Source organism: Pinus tabuliformis, chromosome 4_2 (genome assembly GCF_031772625.1).
Source record: "Pinus tabuliformis cultivar Carrire ecotype Pingquan chromosome 4_2, CPIR1, whole genome shotgun sequence".
Lineage (NCBI taxonomy): Eukaryota > Viridiplantae > Streptophyta > Pinopsida > Pinales > Pinaceae > Pinus > Pinus tabuliformis.
The window spans coordinates 387558-412693 of record NC_142304.1 but is presented as its reverse complement, the minus strand read 5'-3'; positions in this window follow the sequence as shown (position 1 = coordinate 412693).

Sequence of the window (25136 nt, the reverse complement as noted above, 5' to 3'; positions counted from 1 at the left end):
AGGGAGCAGAGTGGTTAACAAAGGAAGAAGGCCCTCTGGTAGGAGTCTGAAGGCTTAACACCTTAAGGCTAAGCGGCATGTCATAACCCTCGGTCTTATGGGAAACACTTTTCAAGGAGCAATGGAAAAGGGCCAAGGGCATTAGAACTCGTTGTTTTCATAATGTATTTTAAGAATGAAGTTCTGATAAGGCAAAGCTCTGATATAACACTATGGTAATATTATACGAAATATTGGGCTTTGATAGTGTAATGCAAAGAGTTATGAGATGGATGAGTCGGAAACTGTGATTCCGCGACACCACTATGGCCACCACAACTGATTGCTCCCAACTCTAGAAAGTGGGAAATTCAAGCTATAAAGGGGAAAGCGACAGGTGAACCGATCAAATAACTAAAGAGGAACATTGTGGCAGAGCCGTGGCCTGATCAGAGGCCATCACAGGAATGGCATGAATATATTTTCCTCAACCATCATTCGGTTTTCCTTATTTCTTTTATTATGTAATTTTTGCATTTTAAAGAAAGGAATCAAATCCTTTGTAATGATTTGGGTAGCAAACCTTTCCACACTGAGACAACTAGTCTATCAGACAGCTTGGGCTCGACTCAGATATTTTGTAACTAATTCCAAAGCTCCCCCTCTCCTTATAAAAAGAGGAAAGGAACACTTAACAAAGCTTCCCAAATTATGCATTCTAGTGGCCCTTTTTTTGCAGAGAAAGTGGTTCCACTTTGGTTCAATTTGCTTGTTCATGTGGTGCTTAGGCATGTACAATTGCTAAATGTAATGGACTAGTGATTTGTACTCCATGTTCAAGGATTAATGATGCAGTTTTGTTGATTCCAATCAGATCAATGCGCAATATGTTTTCCCCTTTGTATATCACTTAATGTATCTCTTTCCTCCTTTGAAATAGTGTATTGAAGCTGTTGGTTTCACTCTCATTCATGGTTGTATGTTTGCTACTAAGTAGTAAAAGTACCCGTGTAACAACATATTTACTCACGTTATTTGATAGCCTACAATACTTGTGTAACAATATATTTACTTGTGTTATTTTATAACCTACAGTACCTGTATGTGCTCAAGATTTACTTATTGCTGTTTGGGGACAAATGTATTCATGAGGCATAGAGATTGAGACCTTAATTCGCGCTCCACTTTTTATGTATTTTTACCTCCTCACTCTTCTATATTTTTGCTGGAGATTGTTGCTTAGGATTTTGTGCTATGTCCAACCCTCTGCATCGATTTCCCTCCTTTCCTTCCTCCGGTTCACCTATACTACAACAACAATATTGAGCTGCATATTGATGTGTGTTAGCCACCAGAACCAAGACATTTCTCTTTGAGATTAGCCATATCTACCAGTGTGTGTTTTCTTGAGTTTACCGTGATGAAGGACTATTGAACCAAGCCCTTGAATTATCTCTTTCCAAACTACGTGACATATGGAGTGCATCAGAAGACCGTTAGACAATATTCAAAAGCACTCCTCTCGGATGCCCTAGGCACTAGTCTCCTATCAACCTAGAGGCTGTCTCTGTGAGGCTTCTATATCTTCTGAAGAAATTGTGTGACAGGAGATAGAAAAACCTACAACACATCAAATATCTTCGTTCCAAGATTTATAACATGCCCTAAAGTGATCTCATAATTGTTATACACATAATAATTCAATCACTTTCAATTTATTTAAAAATAAATTGAAATAAAGTTATTGTTGCATTATTTATTTGCATCACCATCATTCCAAGAACTCCATAATGCATTCAACATTGATTCCAATAACCAAAGGGTCAAAACTTAAAGATACATATCTTTCAATTCATAAGTAATTAGCTCCCACTTTTCTTTGCAGGACGAGGGATTCACGCCACTCATTCCATTACTCAACAATTCCTCAAAATGATTAGAAGCTATTTCTTTTCATAACATTAAACCATGCAATGTATGGTCTCACACAAGCATGCATGCACTCAATGCACCAAACATATGTACCATCATGATTCATAATATAAGTGCCATGACCAAATCATGCCATAGTAACTCTTGGATGCATAACAAAAATTTTATCAATATTTATACACTAAAGGATTCTTGCCTTTGTCATAACCCACTAGGTATTAATGACAAACTTGTTTTCATATATCAACAATTCCATATAATTTTCACATTAACTAAGAAAAAACAATCCTTCAATTACATGTTCCTTACCAACAAATTCAACATTATATGATAGAATCACTTGTCTCAAGCTTAGAAACTATTGGACCAATACTCATGGACTCATGAACACAATTGCAATCCCTACATTTGCTTCATACATCCCACATTTTCATGCATTCTCTCAATGCATTACCAAACATATTTTATCTCGTGAGTGTATTATTCATTCATTTAATCTTTGGTCAACATGGTAGCACAATGCATTCACACATTAGTAAGATTTTACTAAAAATTTCTGTGTTGACAATTTTTTGCCTCAACCAAAACCCTTATTATGCATCCATGCAATGCATGCATTGATTTGAAAAATAAAAGATATGAAATTCAACTGAAAGGAATTATTACCCAATTTCTTTACCTTTTTACCTTTGCTTGCTACTTTGCCTACTTACTTGAATACCATCACATGCATTCCCAGCTAAGATCTTTTCCAATTCAACTAGTTTCTTAGCATACTTGACGTTGTAACATTCAACAACCCTTGAAATGACTTCAACCTCACATATTAGTTATAATTATATCATAATCAATAATTCTTAGAACACTTATTTGGATAAAATCACTAATTGGGAACAAACCTCTTATTTTCTCTTAGTCATAGGCTATGTTACTTCTGTTTTGTTCAACAATGGGTAATTCCTAGTTTGGAACATGACTCCACAAATACATTGGCTTACCAAGAGACAAGTATGATACATAACCAATATTAAACAAAAATAAGGTCAAAGTACCAAACCTGACAACCTCCAACCAATAGGCCCACATCCCCCATTAGCCCTATAATGACTAGCCAAGGATATCTAGAGTCTTATGACTCTAGGGGTTCGTTCTGCCTCAAGGATCCCTAAGGATCTATAGGCACCTTTCCAGCCTTCAACCAAAGTACCAAACCCAATAAACTCCTACCAAGAGGCTCACATCCCCCATTAATCCACTCGACCCAAGGTAGGGCACCCTCCTTATCTGATAAAAAAATTCCCTTGGGTTGTTCTGCTATACTTCTAGGGTCTTCAACTTGAATTGGATAAGGGTATTTCAAATCCCTATGCCTTATAGGAGTTTTATCTGCCTTTGGGGCTCTAGGTAATCTCTAGAACCTACACATAAACACTCTTCCCTACACCTCTTGTTGGAAATAATACTAAGAGGGGGGTGGGGGGTTTGCTGAATCAGTATTAGCAAATCAATAACTTTTTCATTTCCATAATTAGATTCATATGCGCTACTTCAGTTAAGGGAACTCGCATGTACACGCAACTGTGTTTAATGCAACTAGTGCATATCCAACAAACTTATGATTCAATTAATTCATCATATGTTGATGTTTAATGAGTGCATTAGAACTTCATTAACCATATAAACAGTAACCAGGTGTAGTAAAAATAGAACAAATCATCACACATAAGACACACACATGAACACCATGATATAAGGTGGAAACCCAATGCGGGACAAAAACCACCTTCTGCTGTCTTCCTTTAATATAAGAAAAACCTGTTTACAATCTTGTACTGGCACAGACTCATACTAGTACACAGGCACCCGCCTACAAAAGGCTACAACCTTCTCTCATTCTCTAGCTACTACTGGAAGGGAGCTACAACCCCCTGGCTCTTGTACTAGCCGATATATTTACTAGTACGTAGGTGCCGGCCTACAGAAGGCTACCACCCTCTCTCATTTTCCAGCTGCTATTGGAAGGGAGCTCCAACCCCCTAGCTCTTGTACTGGCTGATATGTTTACCAGTACATAGGAGCCGACCTACAGAGGGCTACAACCTTCTCTCTTCCTCCAGGGACCACATTTCATAAATTTTCAGACTGGATGCTCTTGGAACACAACACCATAATCTGAAGGCCACGTTTCATCCAATTTTCATACTGGACCCATCAACAACATTGAAGCTCAAAATCAATCACCACTGCAATACAACTATTGCATTAACCAATCATTAAATTCTGAATCAACCAACATTGAATCACTGAATACCTGTCACCAGAACACAGAGCAAAACCCAGAACTCTACAGCAGCCACTAGAACCATCTACAAATTCATATATCATATTTCATAATGTATATGCTACTCTGATGAGCCGAACCAGCGTGTATACGTGCTTTTACCAAAGCGAACCCGTGTACAGATCTGCAAATATTTACTCATAACCAGACATCAGTCATACCCAGATCATAACATTTATATAAAAAAATATGCGTCAGTAATTTAGATCTAGTCTATCCATGATCAAACCACATAATGATAATACATTCCAATCCTTAAGATCCCGATCCATCATTCATCATCATCCACATAGGTGCATCCTTGGTTCAGATCAAGCAAAGCATCACAAACCCATAGCTGCAGACTGGATCTCACACTTCATTAGATATTCAATCCTTGCACAACTTGCACACCTTGGCCTAATGATCTTCTCCTCCTTGTATAGTTTTAGGCCTTTCTGAATACCATGGACCAAAACCACTTAGGACTAATACCTTGGACCCAATACCTGGGGTCAATACCTCCGACCAAATACCATGGACCAAATACATTGGACCAAAACTTAGTTTTCCAACATGTACGTGCTTTCCCTCTTGTGAAAGTGCATGTGTACGTTATACACTCTTTCTGGTCTGTTAACCCGTGTGTATACGCTACTCTGTCAAAGTGAACCTGTGTATACCTCTCTTTCTTCATTTTCTATAGTTTGATCTATAATTCTTTGCTACTGCACTGAGAACTGTCATCTGAGTGAGTTGCCATCAAGGACAACACCTATATCATAATTCCAACAATCTCCCCCTTTGGACTTGATGGCAACAACCACACCAAGTCACTCTCCCCCTTTCAGATCAAGGGCAAAGGGCGGACCAAGATATTCTCCCCCTTTGATATACATCATGTTGTCCATGCTCCCCTTGAGTACGTGCTGAAATCTCTGATTGGGCTCACCTTTTGTACATGCTAAGATGTACCAATCCGTCCATGCTCCCCTTGAGCACATGTAGAATCTGCAAAAATATTTTTCAAAAGAATAACATGACTCTACAACTCAACTAAGTGAGTATGACCTTCCTATCACCAATGACTCATACATACATCAATCTCCCAACCAAGTGGGGATACACCAATTTTGACTCATCCACGCAACCAAGTGGGGATATACCAAATGTTTATACATGACTAAAAATAGAAATTATTACATCATCCTTCCCATGCATAGTGGGGGTACAAATTACATCATATGACTCATGAGTCTTTAAAAGTTATACATGAAAATTTTAACAAAGACAACCGATCTAAACAAGATCATGATAGTCATCAGCAACTATCATACATCATATGATCTGCACCATCAGCAACATCAAGATCAACAACCTGTACATTTCCATCATCCAAAGAGTCACCTGAATCAAAACAATTATGTGGATTAAGAAATATAAGCATATTCAAGTACCAAGATCTTCTAACATAATGCCAACAATGCATTATTCGAAGCATATGCTCCCCCTAAACCTGTTCCATCTGTTCACTGTCAAATCTGATCATGCATATATTAGCAAGAAGTATCAAGGCATCATCATCAATCAGATATACATCAAGTTAACTTGTGAGGATCAAAAGCACTTCTAAATAACATCTTATGAGTACCAACACATTTCCACACATCATCAGCAGATTGTAACCATCATCAAACAAAGCAAATAATTGGCTGAACCATATCAGACCCTTTTTCCTGAGTCTGTCCCATTGCTTTTCCTCAAACCAACATATACGCGATTGTGTAGCTTAGAACTTGTGTATATACACGACTTGTCTTCATGCAACTTGTGTATGAGATTTATAACACTGAAGTTTCACGCTTTCAGCTCCCTCTGAGTATGTTATGTCTATATACTCTGGTATACCACATCTTTCTGACTATACTTCCTTCTTCTTCCATATCTTCGACTGTGATGATGTTTTCTCCTTTTGGTATGGTGCCCAAAATCTTCTCCTGCATTCCTTTGCTATATGTCCAAGCTTGTTACATGCATAACATCTTACATGTTTCATATTCCTTTTGTAGCAGTCAATGGATTTGTGCCCAAACATATTGCAAGAAAAACAATATCCCTTAAAGTACTTGGACCGCAATGATCTTTCTGTGCGACGATCTTGAAACATTCTACTTCTGCATCTTTTTGCAACATGTCCAAGATTATGACATACGTAACATTCAACAGTATTCATTTGAGAAAATAACTGACTATCATTTCCATAGTTAGGAGTAAGATATTTTCTTTGAAGAATTTCTTTCCTTGGTTGTTGATGAGGTTGACCTTTCATCTCCTTGTTGAGAATTTCAGATTTTGCATTAGAGTTCCTTGCCTCACCTTGTGAGCTAGATTCACCTTCTACAGATTCATGAAAACCAAGACCAGTTTTGATGGTAGGAGACCTTTGACTACTAAGAATATTATCTAGAATCTTAGTACTGTCTTGAAATCATAATAATTTATCCTTTTCTTCTAATTCACCTTTTAAGATATTTACCTCAACCTAATGTTGTTCTTCCTTTTCCAGCTATTGCTTCTTCAGGATTTCTTCAGTGTTTCTTCCTTCTTCCACTTGTTGCCTTAATTTGAGAATCTCATTTTCTTGTTCTTTATTTGCTTGAGGTAGTTCTTCATTCTGCTTATTTTTTAATGATATCACTTCATCCTGCAGCATTTGATGTACTTTGAAGGTACACTCCAGCTGAGCTTTTAATATGGTAACTTCTTATTTGAGCGCACACTCCCTTTTGTTAAATAGATCTTGTTGATCTATGGTTTTATCTGATGCTTCATTTTCTTGATTTGGAATTTGATTCCTTGCTTCCATCTAACGGCCAATTGTCTATCCTGTTGTCACTATTCCTTTGAGCTGTGTTCTTCTTCTGAGGTGCTTTCTTCTTTGACTTCTTTCCCATTGTTTCTACATATCTCCTTCAAGCTATCAAGCTTCTACCAAAGGACTTGCTCTGATACCAATTGTTGGAAATAATACTGAGAGGGGGGGGGGGGGGGGGGGGGGTGTGAATCAGTATTAGAAAATCAATAACTTTTTCATTTCCATAATCAGATTCATATATGTTACCTCAGTTAAGGGAACTCGCGTGTACACGCAACTGTGTTTAATGCAACTAGTGTATATCCAACAAACTTATGATTCAGTTAATTCATCATATGTTGATCTTTAATTAGTGCATCAAAACTTCATTAACCATATAAACAGTAACTAGGTGCAGTAAAAATAGAACATATCATCACACATAAGACATACACATGAACACCATGATATAAGGTGGAAACCAATGCGGGACAAAAACCACCTATTGCCATCTTCCTTAATATAAGAAAAACCTGTTTACAATCTTGTACTGGCGCAGACTCATACCAGTACGTAGGAACCCACCTGCAGAAGGCTACAACCCTCTCTCGTTTTCTAGCTACTAATGGAAGGGAGCTCCAATCCCCTGGCTCTTGTACTGGCCGATATGTTTACCAGTATGTAGGCACCAGCCTACAGAAGGCTACGACCTTCTCTCTTCCTCCAGGGACCACGTTTCATAAATTTTCAGACTGGATACTCCTGGAACACAGCACCATAATCTGAAGGCCACGTTTCATCCAATTTTCATACTAGACCCATCAACAACATTGAAGCTCAAAATGAATCATCACTACAATACAACTATTGCATTAACCAATCATTAAACTCTGAATCACCCAACACTGAATCACTGAAGACCTGTCACTAGAACACAGAGCAAAACCCATAACTCTGCAAAAACCACTAGAACCATCTGCAAATTCAGATATCATATTTCATAATGTATACACTACTCTGATGAGCCGAACCAGCGTGTATACATGCTTTTACCAAAACGAACCCGCATACAGATCTGCAAATATTTACTCATAACTTTGCAGTTATACCAGACATCAGTCATACCCAGATCATAACATTTATATAATAAAATATGCGTCGGTAATTTAGATCTAGTCTATCCATGATCAAACCACATAATGATAATACATTCCAATCCTTAAGATCCCGATCCATCATTCATCATCATCCACATAGGTGCATCCTTGGTTCAGATCAAGCAAAGCATCACAAACCCATAATCTGCAGACTAGATCTCACAGTTCATCAGATATTCAATCCTTGCACAACTTGCACACCTTGGCCTAATGATCTTCTCCTCCTTATATAGTTTTAGGCCTTTCTCAATACAATGGACCAAAACCACTTAGGACTAATACCTTGGACCCAATACCTGGGGTCAATACCTCCGACCAAATACCATGGACAAATACCATGGATCAAAATACCATGGACCAAATACCTTGAACCGAAACTTAGTTTTCCAACATGTACGCGCTTTCCCTCTTGTGAAAATGCGTGTGTATGTTATACGCTCTTTCTGGTCTGTTAACCCGCGTGTATACGCTACTCTGTCAAGGTGAACTTGTGTATACCTCTCTTTCTTCATTTTTTGTAGTTTGATCTGTAATTCTTTTCTACTGCACTGAGAACTGTCATTTGAGTGAGTTTCCATCAAGGACAAAACCTGTATCATAATGCCAACAATCTCCCCCTTTGGACTTGATGGAAACAACCACACCAAGTCACTCTCCCCCTTTGACATCAAGGGCAAAGAGCAGACCAAGATATTCTCCCCCTTTGATATACATTATGCTATCCATGCTCCCCCTGAGTACATGCTGAAATCTCTGATTGGGCTCGCCCTTTTTACATTCTAAGATGTACCAATCTGTCCATGCTCCCCCTGAGCACATGCAGAGTTTGCAAAAATATTTTTCAAAAGAATAACATGACTCTACAACTCAACTAAGTGAGTATGACCTTCCTATCACCAATGACTCATACATACATCAATCTCCCAACCAAGTGGGGATACACCAATTCTGACTCATCCACCCAACCAAGTGGGGATATACCAAATATTTATACATGACTAAAAATAGAAATTATTACATCATCCTTCCCATGCATAGTGGGGGTACAAATTACATCATATGACTCATGGGTCTTTAAAAGATATACATGACATTTTTAACAAAGACAATCGATCTAAACAATATCATGATAGTCATCAGCAACTATCATACATTATATGATCTGTACCATTAGCAACATCAGGATCAACAAACTGTATATTTCCATCATCCAAAAGTCACCTGAATCAAAACAATTATGTGGATTAAGCAATTTAAGCATCTTCAAGTACCAAGATCTTCTAACATAATGTCAAAAATGCATTATTCGAAGCATATGCTCCCCCTAAACCTGTTCCATATGTTCACTGTCAGATCTGATCATGCATATATCAACGAGAAGTATCAAGGCATCATCATCAATCAGATATACATCAAGTTAACTTGTGAGGATCAAAAGCACTTCTAAATAACATTTTATGAGTAGCAACACATTTCCACACATCATCAATAGATTGTAACCATCATCAAACAGAGCAAATAATTGACTGAACCATATCAGACCCTTTTTCCTGAGTCAGTCCCACTGCTTTTCCTCAAACCAACATATACGCGACTGTGTAGCTTAGAAATCGTGTATATATGCGACTTGTCTTCATGCAACTTGCGTATGAGATTTAGAACACTGAAGTTTCACACTTTCAACTCCCTCTGAGTCTGTTATGTTTGTATACTCTGCTATACCACATCTTTCTGACTGTACTTCCTTCTTCTTCCATATCTTCGACTGTGATGATATTTCCTCCTTTCGGTATGGTGCCCAAAATCTTTTCCTGCATTGCTTTGCTATATGTCCAAGCTTGTTACATGCATAACATCTTACATGTTTCATATTCCTTCTGTAGTAGTCAATGGATTTGTGACCAAACATATTGCAAGAAAAACAATATCCCTTAAAGTACTTGGACCATGATGATCTTTCTGTGCGAAGGTCTTGAACCATTCTACTTCTGCATCTTTCCCCAACATGTCCAAGATTATGACATACATAACATTCAACAGTATTCATTTGAGAAAATAACATACTATCATTTCCATAGTTAGGAGTAAAAGATTTTCTTTGAAGAATTTCTTTCCTTGGTTGTTGATGGGGTTGACCTTTCATCTCCTTGTTGAGCATTTTAGATTTTGCATTAGAGTTCCTTGCCTCACCTTGTGAGCTAGATTCATCTTCTACAGATTCATGAAAACCAAGACCAATTTTGATGGTAGGAGACCTTTGACTACTAAGAATATTATCCAAAATCTTAGTACTATCTTGAAATCATAACAGTTTATCCTTTTCTTCTAATTTACCTTTTAAGATATTTACCTCAACCTGATGTTGTTCTTCCTTTTCTAGATATTTCTTCTTCAGGATTTCTTCAGCCTTTCTTCCTTCTTCCACTTGTTGCCTTAATTTGAGAATCTCATTTTCTTGTTCTTTATTTGCTTGAGGTAGTTCTTCATTCTGCTTATTTTTTAATGATATCACTTCATCCTGCAACATTTGATGTACTCTGAAGGCACACTCTAGCTGAGCTTTTAATCTGGTAACTTCTTCTTTGAGGGCACACTCCCTTTTGTTAAATAGATCTTGTTGATCTATGATTTTATCTGATGCTTCATTTGCTTGTTCATCCTAAGGTGATTTGGAATCTGAATCCTTGCTTCCATCTAACGACCAATTGTCTCTCTTGCTGTTGTTTTTCCTTTGAGCTGTGTTCTTCTTATGAGGTGCTTTTTTCTTTGACTTCTTTCCCATTGTTTCTACAGATCTCCTTCAAGCGATTAAGCTTCTACCAAAGGACCTGCTCTGATACCAATTGTTGGAAATAATACTGGGGGGAGGGGGGTGAATCAGTATTAGCAAATCAATAACTTTTTCATTTCCATAATCAGATTCATATACGCTACTTCAGTTAAGGGAACTCATGTCTACACGCAATTGTGTTTATTGCAACTAGCGTATATCCAACAAACTTATGATTCAGTTAATTCATCATATGTTGATATTTAATTAGTGCATCAGAACTTCATTAACCATATAAACAGTAACCAGGTGTAGTAAAAACAGAACAGATCATCACACATAAGACACACACATGAACACCATGATATAAGGTGGAAACCCAATGCGGGACAAAAACCAGTTGTTGCCGTCTTCCTTTAATATAAGAAAAACCTGTTTACAATCTTGTATTGGCGCAGACTCATAGCAGTACGCAGGCACCCACCTGCAGAAGGATACAACCTTCTCTCGTTCTCTAGCTACTACTCAAAGGGAGCTACAACCCCCTGGCTCTTGTACTAGCTGATATATTTACTAGTACGTAGGCGCCAACCCACAGAAGGCTATAACCATCTCTCGTTTTCCAGCTGCTACTAGAAGGGAGCTCCAACCCCCTGGCTCTTATATTGGTGGATATGTTTACTAATATGTAGGCGTCGGCCTACAGAAGGCTACAACCTTCTCTCTTCCTCCAGGGACCACATTTCGTAAATTTTTAGACTGGATACTCCTGGAACACAACACCATAATCTGAAGGCCATGTTTCATCCAATTTTCATACTAGACCCATCAACAACATTGAAGCTCAAAATCAATCACCACTGCAATACAACTATTGCATTAACCAATCATTAAATTCTGAATCACCCAACACTGAATCACTGAAGACTTGTCACCAGAACATAGAGCAAAACTTAGAACTCTGCAACAACCACTAGAACCATCTGCAAATTCAGATATCATGTTTCATAATGTATACGCTACTCTGATGAGCTAAACCAGCGTGTATTTTACCAAAGCGAATCCGCGTACAGATCTGCAAATATTTACTCGTAACTTTGCAGCTATACTAGACATTAGTCTTACCCAGATCATAACATTTATATAATAAAATATGCGTCAGTAATTCAGATCTATTCTATCCATGATCAAACCACATAATGATAATACATTCCAATCCTTAAGATCCTGATGCATCATTCATCATCATCCACATAGGTGTATCCTTGGTTCAGATCAAGCAAAGCATCACAAACCCATAACTTGTAGACTGGATCTCACAGTTCATCAGATATTCAATCCTTGCACAACTTGCACACCTTAGCCTAATGATCTTCTCCTCCTTATATAGTTTTAGGCCTTTCTCAATACCATGGACCAAAACCACTTAGGACTAATACCTTGGACCCAATACCTGGAGTCAATACCTCTGACAAAATACCATGGACCAATACCATGGATCAAAATACCATGGACCAAATACCTTGGACCAAAACTTAGTTTTCCAACATGTATGTGCTTTCCCTCTTGTGAAAGTGCGTGTGTACGTTATACGCTCTTTCTGGTCTGTTAACCTGCATGTATACACTACTTTGTCAAGGTGAACCTGCGTATACCTCTCTTTCTTCATTCTCTGTAGTCTGATCTGTAATTCTTTGCTACTGCACTGAGAACTATCATATGAGTGAGTTGCCATCAAGGAAAACACCTGTATCATAATGCCAACACCTCTCCCTCTAGGGCTCGAACCTTCCACAAGGTAACCCAAGGAGAAGTTTACTCACAACAACGTACATAGGTTCCACTTGTACCATTTTCTCGTCAATGTCTTACGTTTAATTGCCTTGATTCCACAAGACTACATGCTATACCTTCATTGACTTCCTAATCATGCTATCAACCTATTCTTGATCACATGTTCACCATTTACCACCATTAGTCACCTAAATCATGTTATGATAGAAGACTACTCTGAGTCTTTATACACACACATCCATTATTGTATGCACCTATCGTATCTTCATGCATCTAGCATATCATTATTTAATATCTATTCAATGGACACACATCTTTGAACTATTTGATCTCTCGCATCTTTATCATGCCTATGCTATTATTCATCGAATATGACAACTTCTCAAAACATTAAATAAAAATATTAAAACTAGAAAGAGATAAGTTAAGAGGTCCCCCCTCATATTTATGGCTACATCACATGGCTATAAAATTTTGCAATTTTGTTAGCTTACTATAGGGAATCTAGTAAGCATCCTGCATGTTTATCTTGTTGTATAAAACTCAAGTCAATCTTCAAGTAACATCAATGTATTCATATATACAACAAAATAATTTCACATAAGTACACATGCATGCATAGATAGAAATTTAAAACTCAAATTCTTTCCTATACTCAAGCCCATCTAGGTTCAGTGTTGAACCTAAGCTCTAATATCACTTTGTAGCATAATATCAGAGCTCCCATTTCATCTTTTCTTGAGCCCATCTAGGTCTAGTGTTGAACCATGCTCTGATACCACTTTGTAGCATACCGAGTTCCCTGAATGACTTACAAAGGTTACGGGGTACCAAAAAAACTCTTTTTCTTTTTACTATCTTGACAATCAGCTCTGATACCACTTTTTCACATACACCTACTAAATTTATCCTAACCACACTTGCATAAACTTGATTTTCATCTATCATACATTTTGTCAAACCTTTACATGTAAACCTTTCTTCGAATACTTTGTATAGAAGCAATTAAGTAACCTTTTTCTTGTAGACATTTTATGAAACATTTTGTATAAAATCAAATAACAAACATTACTCTAATTCCACTTGTAACATTATATCATGCAACTTTTGATTTCTATCTTTGAGGTATTTTATCAAATAATTTGTATGCAAATTGTAATAAAATACCTTTAACACATTTATTTAAATGCTTTGCATTCAAATAGGCATAAGTTAGCTACAACAATACTATCATAAAACAATGCTAACATAAAACAATAATATCCTTATCTAGAAAATGACATTTTCATTGGGGCATTTCATCAAATAATTTGTATGCAATGAATCATTAAACCATTTAGGTATTTCTTCAAACATTTTACATGAAAAAAACATAGAAACATCATTAGAGAATTTGTCATAAATTAAAGTAGTTCAAGTTTTAAAAACCGAACCATATGATTAGTGGGATTTCCCCTCACTATGATCCAAGTTTTAGCCTTTAGAATCTCCTAGATGAAAAGTTATAATAGAAATTCCAACATGACCTGTTTGATGCATGATTTTAGGAGTATCTAAGAAACTTTAATTCCTATGATCACATATCCTAAAATATCACGACCCATGCTTTGAAATTTGGATAAAATGATAAAAAATATTTCCCCTCACTATGGTCCAAGTTTTAGCTTTTGGAACCTCCTATAACAAAAGTTATATTAGAAGTTCCAACATGATTTGTTTGATGCATGATTTTAGAAGCATATAGGAAGTTCAAATTCCTCTGATAATGTATCCTAAAATATCACAATCTAAGATCTGAAAGGTGGACCAGGTGATTATAGGATTTCCCCTCACTATGGTCCTAGTTTGATCTTCTGGAACCTCCCAAAAAAAAAATTATAGGAGAAATTCCAACATGCCCTGTTTGATGCATGATTTTAGGAGCATCTAGGAAGCTCGACTTCCTTTGATATCTCCTAAAATATTGTGGCCCAAGATTTGAAAGTTTAACCAGATGATTAGCAAGATTTCCCTTCACTATGCTCCAAGTTTTAGCTTCTAGAACCTCCCAAAAGAAAATTTATATCATAAATTTTAACATGACCTAGCATAAATTCCAACATTACCTATTTAAAGATGCATTTAGGAAGCCTAACTTCCTTTGATCCTATTTCCTAAAATTTCACAACCCAAGATCTACAAATTAAACCAAAATCTTAGCAGGATTTCCCCTCACTATGGTCTAGGTTTCAGCCTTTGGAACCTCTCATAAGAGAAGTTATAACATATATTCCAACATGACCTATTTAAAGATGCATTTAGGAAGCTTAACTTCCTTTGATTCTATTTCCTAAAATTTCATGACCCAATATCTACAAATATGACTGGAGGCTTAGTGGGATTTTCCCTCACTATGGTCTAGGTTTCAGCCTTTGGAATCTCCTATAAGAGAAGTTATAAAATCAATTCCAACATAACATGTTTAAAGAAGAATTCAAGAACCTCTCTTGCTTATCCAATGTTGTTACAAAATTTAATACATATAAAAATCTACAACCAAATAGTATAACAACTACAACCATGATAAATTTGTTGAAGGGTAAATGCATGTACATATAAACTTGCTGAAAAGAGAAATTAAATAATCATGCATGTCACTAAACCATCTATGCTAGAAATATCATTAACACATAAATATATATTTATCTATTGCAACCAGAATTATATTGGAAGTTGAAGTAAGGTAAGCCACATTCCACCACTCCCTAAGCTTAGCTGTGTTGCAATTTTTTTCATATATGGACACACCCATGCTAGATATTTATGCCTCAATGAGAACTTAACTCAGGGATATTTCACACACTTAGATTCAAACCAGATTTTAACACCAGAAGTGAAGGCCATTCTCCTTCATACATAGAGAGGAAAAATCAACAACCAAGCTTTCCATCTTTGACCATCCTCACATTCACAAAAATAACACATAGGTATGCACAACACAAGGCAATCCTTCTCTAACCTATACATTCCTTCAACCCTCCCCTCTTCAATGCTCTATGTGCCACACACAACCCGAACTATTCCCAGTCCTCAAAGCCATCTAGTCCAAAAAAAAAGAATTGCTACACATTCATTTCCTATCACCAATTCTCATGCCAATTCAAATTTTTGAGTGAGAGAGAGATGTATGAGAGAGTAATAGAATAGAGAAAAGCTAGAAGCTTAAGAACCAAGAAGAATAACCCCTTGTTTTTTCCTTTTATTTTTATAATCACACTTTGACCTTTCATCTTCCCAACCTTTCACCTTCTTGGGAAGACTAACCATCATGTCAAAGGGAAATATTCATCCAAAGTATAGTTTATATCTTAAGTCAAGTTTTCCCCCTCCCCAAGGCATCATAATCTATTGGCCATCCCCTTTCTTCATCTCTAGCATTTTATTTATAAAAATAAATATTACATCACATAATAGAGTTTGACATCATAGCATCAATGCTGACATTCCAACAATATATGTTCTTGATTACATTACAAAATTTGAGGTAATGAAAGAGGTGTCACAACGTTTATAAATGTTCGTATGCTATCAAATTTTAACAGTTTGGAGTGAAGGAATCAAAGGCCTAAGCTGTGAATTAAGCAAGATAAAGACGACCAAATAAATGTGGATTATGAGCCAAGTCATCTTCAAATGGAGGAAATTGTGAAGTTAAGGGTTTTTGGAATCATGCATGTGGTTTATTTAAAGACCTTTTGCAGAGAAAAAATTATGATTTGGGAGTAAAGATACAACTTAATTTTGAAGAGACCACGTCAAGGGTTGAAATGTGTGTAGTAGAGTTACTCATTAATAAATTTAGAGGCCAAAATTTATGCCAGTGGGTTTATTTACTCTCAAATTTGGAATATTTATAAAGAAGATTCTCAACATCCAATCATGTATGCAATGAATACTTCGAGGGGAAAAAAGAAAACGTTCAAAGCATTCAAATTCATGTGATGAAAGGTCATACATGTTTAGGCCCTTCAAACCCTCTTGGTTCTAAGCTTATAACTTATTAAAAGGAGAAAAATCGAACTCTTTAATTCTCATGAATGCAGACCTTTAATGTATGGAATAAGAAGCAAAGTAGATCCCAGTTTGTGATCATGGATTTGAGCCATATATAATGCAATACCTCTAGGATTTTTGTTTTCTTAGGTTGTTGTTGACGATAGTGGTCATTGGACTATGGTAATGATTGTGGTTATGTAGAAAAGATCTCAATGTACATTGTTAGAACTTAGCCCATAACTAATTTTTGTAGGAATAAGTTTATTGATAACAATGACAGATAAAGGATTATTTTATATGCCAACAAAAAAATATATCATAATGATGGAGTCACGATTTCAATAAGATTAGCGAGATCATATTTGAGCTAGAATAGAATTAAAAATAATTATGAGTGTTTTTAATTTTGTAAATTTGTAGGTTTGTCTTTCCTTGCATAATTTTTGGTATCAAAGTAGGTTTGCTAACTATTTGTGAATATGAGAAACAATTACAATGAGAAAATAAATTGTGTGTGAGAAGTGAAATTACATGCTACAGATTATTTGCTTACATATGATACTTACTAGATTGTTACGAGAGTTTGATAAATCTCTTTGCACAAAATATATAATTTATGTTTATATAGGTAGCAATGAGAAGAATTCACAAGAGTTGGGATTTGAAAGAGGAAGAATCCATAAAGATAGTAAAGCTTGAACAATGAAAAATGAGGGGCGAGTAAAGTTTAGAGAGAAGCTTCAAGGAGAATAAGGACTAGAAGAGGCACATTGCAACCTACAATGAAGGTGAGCACAATGAATATCAGAAGAAAATAATAACAAAAATAAGGAATTAATGCAAGAGTATGCCACAGAAAAGCGAGAGGACAGTGATATAAGAAGGAATCAACTTGTGAAATAAAATCCTATGAAGAAGAGTTGAATGAGAAGAGTTTGCAAGGATGGAAATTAATATAAGAGGTATTAGAAGAGGTCAAAGAAGGAAACCAATAATAGAGGTATTGATGACATATATGAGAAATATGCAAGAACCTTTATATACCATGGAGACCACTCAAAGAAGAGGAACCAAAACAAGTTACATGAGTGATGAAGAGGGATCACAAAAAGATATGGTAGTAAAAGAAAAGTAGGAAAGTGTAGAAGAAAGGATTATGAAGGCAATCACTAAGGTAAATTTTGTACCTAAGTTAGAAGTTCCTATGTATGAAGGAAGTCTTATTGTAAGAGAAATTGATTGGATTGAAACCATTGATAAGTATTTTGAATATGAGGAGGTATCATATAATATAAAATTCAATTATTGTTGTTACGAGATTGAAAGTGCATGTTTCATGATGGTGGGATAACATTTAGAATGATAGAAGAAAGAGAGGCAGGAAAAATAACACATAATGGGATAGCATGGTAGCTAAGTTCAAATCTAAATTCATGCTAAGGGATTACTATACACATTTTTTTAGGAGGCTTCAAAATTTCAGGTAGAAGGAAATGAGTGTGAAAGCTTATATAAACAAATTTTACAAGTTTACTATAAGGACAAGTCACATTGAAGAAGATGTAAAAAAAGATAACAAGGAGGATAAATGATATAAATTTCAGCACTTAGGATGATATTAATTTATTATCTCCAAGAACAATGGAGGAAGCTCATCAAGTTGCACTCCAAGTAGAGAAAAATATGTCTAGAAAACAAACTTAGTATCCAAGATAAAAAAACAACTATTTCAAAGGTAAGGGATAGCATGATGACATCAATTCAATTTATCATATGAAGGAAGAGAAGGAAATACTCCAAGCCAAATTCAAATTTCAAGGGAAGGTCATTCATACAAAATAAGAACATCAAATTCAGAGAGTGAATATTTTTGGGGTAAGTGTTTTAAATGTAATGAATATAGTCATAAATATTACGAATGTCCAAAGTTTCTACATGAATATTATACTAATTAGTTTGTGCAAGTTGAAGGTGAAGAAAGTGAAGGATCATCATCGCTGATGCAAAGCTTAAGTCTCAAACCAAGTAAGGAGAACAAAGAGAAAATATAGAGAAAAGCCTTGTTTAGGACCACTTGCAAGTCAAAAGGTAAGTGTTTTAAAATGTTTATTGGTAATGATAGTACATAGAATCTAGTATCTTTTGAAATGATTGAGAAATTGAGTTTGGAAAAGTTTTTTCATCGTACACTTTATAAGATGGTTACACATAGGACACTAGATTTTAGTAAATGGATAATGCAAAATAGAGTTCAAGATAGGCAACTATCAAGATGAAGTGCTTTGTGATGTAATACTTACGAATGTTTGTGATGTTTTATTGGGAATATTTTGGTAACATGATAAAAGAATATGTTATGATGGGAGGAAAATTATATATACCTTTCAAAAATATGGTGAGAGACACATTATTACCATTGAAGGATAAAGGTGCAATAATAGAGATCAACAATCAAGTGTTGATGATGAGTGAGAAGGAGCTTTTGAATCAAGAAAAAGAAGATGAAGCAGGATATACATTTCCCAATAAAAGAAATTCAACTATTATAGACTTTGAGGTAACTAATTTTCTTTTAGAAAACCAAATTTTGTTAAACAAGCATGAGAGTATGATAAGTAATGAGTTTTCCAGAATCTAAAGTGCTTTTGACACTTGTGATGAGATTGGGAGGGAACGAGCCGAAGGAGAGATGGCCACAGTTGAGATTATTTTCTGCGCAGGGGAGGGAACCACCGTCACTGCGGTCACCAGAGGCGGCGTGGGAGGGATGGATGCAACCCTCGCTCCTTACAGGATCGATCTTCAAGACGCGGTGCTGGTTTGCTGTGACGCCCTGCTCAAGCGACCCAATGCCTGGGAAGAATCGGATCTCCTCGACGCAGCAGATACCCCTCGCCCAAATCTTCTACTGTCCGATGGGCAAAATAAAACCGATCTGACGGAGAAGCTAGCAGAGTTGACCGAGGTCAGAGATCTGCAGATATTATTTGTCTTGGGGGCCAGAACCCACCCTGGGGGCTGGAAACAGTTAGAGATCGGCCTGTTCTTCAAGGGATCGACCAGTCTGTCGTGCGTCAGGTGGATATCTCCTCAGGCGCTTACTGCATGCAAAGACAGGGGAACGCATGAGGCAGATCTGCCTCTACACCCAAATGCATGGCCCTATCCCTGCAGATCCAGGCCGGATCTATACGATACGAGCAATTTTCAAGACTCCCAAGAACCCAGGCTGCAGATCGGAGGATCTACACATCGATTCAACAGAGGGATCGCAGATCGCGACATGCAAATGAAGGAACATCCCAACAAGAGCCCAGATCTGGAAGACTGGCTACAGCCAGCTCACAAGGCAACCAGCAACGACACAGGCACAGGATCAGGATCCCAGCTAAAATGCAGACATCAGGTAAATAAAGCACGTTTTCAGATTTTCATTAAAACCCCAAATAAGAAATCCTCTCTAGTATGGGTACATGCAGAAAGTAGTGTTCTGCAGCTGAAGCAGCAAATTTGGGCTCTGACCGGATATCCTGGTCAGATCCAACATTTAGTAAATGGCAGAAGATCTCTCCAGGATAACAGAACTTTGGCAAGTTATGAGATTAGCTCTGGAGAAACCATTTTTGTGAACCTCAGACTGAGAGGAGGTGCCCTTCCTCAGGGCCAGCCTAGCAGCTCAGGAGGAGACAAAGGGAAAAAATCAGCTTCTCAGCATCAACCTAAGGGAGGTCCCTCCTACAAAAACATCCTTCAAGGTAGCAGAGACCCAGGGCCCTCTCCAGATCAAGGCGGATATACACCTAGGCCCTACATAGTAGACCAGCTAGGGCAAACTCCAGCCCTTAATTTTGATTCTTCAGGGCTGGATGATTATGTTAAGTCATATGAATCGCAGGCCCTAATATGCCGATTCAACAGCTTTTGGCCAACTCCAACAAATCTATTTCACTGGATCTTTTCCAACTGGACCATGGAATGCGACATACACTTATGCTCCAAAGGGTTTTTCATAGTCTTTTTTGCATCCAGGGAAGCCAGAGAAACAATCATCAATGCTGGGCCTTGGTTCTGGGGAACGGCGGGCCTGTTCATGACCCCATGGTTTACAGATTTCGATCCAAACAAAATGACAGTCTCCAAAATGCCGGTCTGGGTTCGTCTATACAACCTTCCTCTACACTTCTGGAGTGAACGAGTTTTGGAAGGAATCGGGAACAACATAGGGAAATACATCAAAACAGATAAGGAAAGGATCGACGAAAGGATATTCACTTTCGCACGAATCTGTGTGGAAGTGGATCTAAGTAAAGGGCTGCCTGACAACATAAGGCTGATCTATAAACAACAAAATTGGTTACAAGCACTAGACTATGAAAATACTGCTTTCAGGTGCAGGCTCTGCAGACAAACAGGACACTTGCAAAGCACATGCCCAGAAGCCAAAAAAGTAAACAGCAAAAGAAAGCAGAAAGGAAAGCAGAAGAAAGGATGGTTCTTTTCCCCTCCAGTCTCAGAAGATGAAGAATCAGAAGCTGAAGAGGAAGATACTACAACAGAGAAAGCTGAGGTTTCCCATGAAACGGGGATTCAGAAGGAAACCACACCAGACACTAAGGCATCACAGTTACACCCAAATCAGGCAGAGAAGACAAATGATGACCTGAACATGGGAGGGATTAAGCGACATCACCAATCAGACACATCAGATTCAGACAAGGAACTAGGTCCGCAGAATGCAGAAACACAATTAGTCATAGCCTCGATCGAGCCCACTCAAGGAGAGTGGCGCAAGGTCGAAAAGAAAAAAGGAAGAAAAACCTGAAGCGTGAGTCTCACTCACATATGTAATTCAGTTTTTTCTTGCTTTCTCTCCTCTTCCCACTTCATCTCTCTCTCTTCCTTTCTCATCTTTTCTCATCATTTTTTGCACGTTAGTTATGTAACGTTGCGAAGGGTGCCGAGGCACTCGAGCCCTTTGGGCAGCTTATGGAAATGCATCATGCATCTGCAATTGTAACTTTTCATTTTTTTAATAAAAGGTTACAGATTTTTTCTCCGGAAAAAAAAAAAAGTAATGAGTTTTCCAATGAAGTATTAACGAGAAAAAGCATAGATTATACAAAGATATCTATCATAGAAAAGAATTTTCCAAAATAAGTTATAATGAAAAGTAATATTGAGAAAAAGTTGACGAGTAAACAATAGGAGAATGGAGAGCAAGAAGTTGTCTTGAGAGACAATAAAAGGTTTTTATGTAAGAAACCTCAATATGATGTTGACGACAATGCAATAAAAGATTGTAATGAGGAGTAATGGAAGGGAAAGTATTTGTGGATTTTAGAAGCAAGAGTAGAAACAAGTGATTCAATTACAAGTTCACGGGGCACATAATGAAGTAGCAAACTATACATATGTGGAAGAAAGGAAAGAATGAAAAGTTAACTTTCTTTCAAGTTGTCATGAAAATTATCTACATGGAAATAATTTTTATGGATAGAAATGGGCTTCAAAAGTCTAACAAACAAATTGTTTGTTTTATTTAATAAGTTTATTTCATGTGTAGATATAATCAAAGGGAATCTAGAGAAATACATGGATTCTAAGAAATGGCATGATATTACTAAAAATGAAAGTAGTCAATCTTCTACAAAGAAGGGAAAATACATGAGAATGAAGGCAGAACATTATAAGGTGGAGATGATAAAAAATCCACCTCAAACGCAGTCAGGTGTATGTACCTGTGACAACAAAGCAAGTGAAAAACAAGCAAACTAAGTTTGGGCTACAGTGCCCAGACTTTAGGGCTTCCAATTTATATTTTATGCTTAGAATTTTGAGGGGATCAACTCCTTTCCATAGTGAAAATGTATTTGTAAAATCTTCAAACTACTCGCTCCTTTCAGGACTGATATAATCATAAATTTGGATTATTGTTGTAGCACATAAATGATCTTTAAATGATGATTTCAGATCTTATATAGAAACCTTACACTTTCGCTCTCTTCTCTAGGTAGCTCGGCCTTCATTGGTGTAATATCCCTTCTTTGAAAAAAATTAATTTCTCATACTAAATTTCTGAGTTTGTGCTATGGTTTCAGTGTAGCATTTCGTTAAACAGCTCGACTGTGTACTGTTGTAGGTGTTTTCTCACAATTCCAACTCAGAAAATACACGCAATAAATGACATGTACCCAGAATGAAGCTACCAAAATTTCAAGCTGATATATTTCAAGCTCGGAGATTTACATAGGACTGATATATGTAATTTCTGTCATAGAAAGAGAGAAAATAGGCAATTTCCTCTTAGTATTTACTATGCAAATAGAATGGAGACAATTAGAGTAGAGGAACTTGGGTACAATAGACGATTCGATGTAGTTTTTCTGTTCTTCAATGACACATATAAGTTCAGAATTTGCTCCTCTCCATACAACACCTCAAAACGTCCCAACAGAAATCAATATAAAGGTACCAGCAGTTGTCATAGACACCATAAGGTGGTCGTATCACCTTCCAGCTCACCAATAAAGGCTCAAACTCCACACAGTCAACAATATGAGCCTCTCCAAGATGATATACAGCCTCATGTAGTGGGGGATAGTGGCAACCTTCGAATAGCAGTTAACTCGTTCCAACTTAACTGTGACTCAGCCTAGAAATTATGTAGCTCTCGTCCAGTGTTAACAGTGAGGGATTTCGACCCTATTTCTCCTTGGAATCATGCCCAACAATTAAAAATTCTTCCCGTATCTACATTCAACCTCCCACAGTCACGAATTTGTCAAGATATGGCCCTCTGTAGATTCAGTCACGCAAGTCTCTGCCATTCTAATTCTTTAAAGAGATCTGAACTGGCCCCACCATAGAATATGCAGCTTGCTCAATAATTCATGGGTCCTACGAAGTTGGAGTATTCACTGATATTAATTTGCCTTGGACTCTTCATTCTCCATGAAGCCTTCAGTTTGTCATAAGAAATAGGAAAATGCAGTATAAGAATATAAAACAATTGATAAGCTTGAATACCTCAATACTTGTTCTCCATTGAAGCTCTACGGTGAATGTTTTGCAGACAGTTTTGAGGCACTGTGACTTCAGTATTGTCCATTGTCTTGTAATTGCAAGTCCAGGTTTTACAAAGGATCAATTCTATAGTCGTTTGTTGCTTGAGGCCGAAAGACGAGAATTAAGATCCATTACCAGTTCCATCAGGAGCAGCGTTATACTATCTCTACAAACTGCGTTATACCAGGAGCAACGTTCATAACTTTGCAAGCTTTCAAGCTTCAAAATGGGGTCTCGGCTTCCACATATATTCCAACAACGTACACACCAGACTATTAAAGGCAGAAATCATAGAATGCTCTGTCCATTGCAGGGATTCATGGTAGGAATGGGAGTTACAAATTTGAGCGCAGAAAAGGCTGAGCGTTTTGTATGCAAGTATCGAGCAGCGACAAGAGTAGCGAAGGCAGCACTACATAAACGTTTAAGTCAATGAATACACTGTCAGACCAGTGGAAGCGTCAGCGTCAAAGTTGCTAGGCTTAGCCAGAATGGCACAAAACCGATAAGGAGAAGTGCTCAGATCTACAAAGGCCACAAAACAATGGCTCAAATTTGAGCAGGGCAGAAGAACACCTACTCTACCATGTCAAACACACACATGGTAGCAAAGGCAGCAACAAGATATTAAAGATAAGCAGGAGAGTACATTTATTAACAAATGATATATATTTAAAGTACATGGTGTGACCCTTGGATTCATATTCCAAGTGGTCCCTTGGACTCCTTTTGGCTGTTCAGCTTCCACACCAACCCTTAGAGGATTAGGTGTCCAACAGTTTTGAAAATTATAGAAATTTTGGTAATATTTTGATAAAATTGGAAATTTTGGCAATATTTTGATAAAATATGGTAGGGATTTTTGTAAATCTAGATTACAGTTATAAAATTTCAAAATTTTGGGTGTCCAGAAGTTTTTAATGGCGCTGAATCTATTTTCAAATAAAAAACATAAAATCCATTTTCACCATTAAAAACATAAAATCCATTGTCACCATTAAAAAACATGATTCAAACAATACTACTGTAAGATTTCTTGAATTTTTTTGCCTAAATTCCAACCACTTTTAACCGTCTAAACAATTTCTCCACCTCACTAAACACCTTTTATTAAATCTGCACCCAAAACCGAAGACATTTACATTACATTCCCATCGTATACTTCTGTACTTTACCATATACATTGCCAACCCAACATAAAAAAGGCATCAGAATACCAACCCTTCAGTG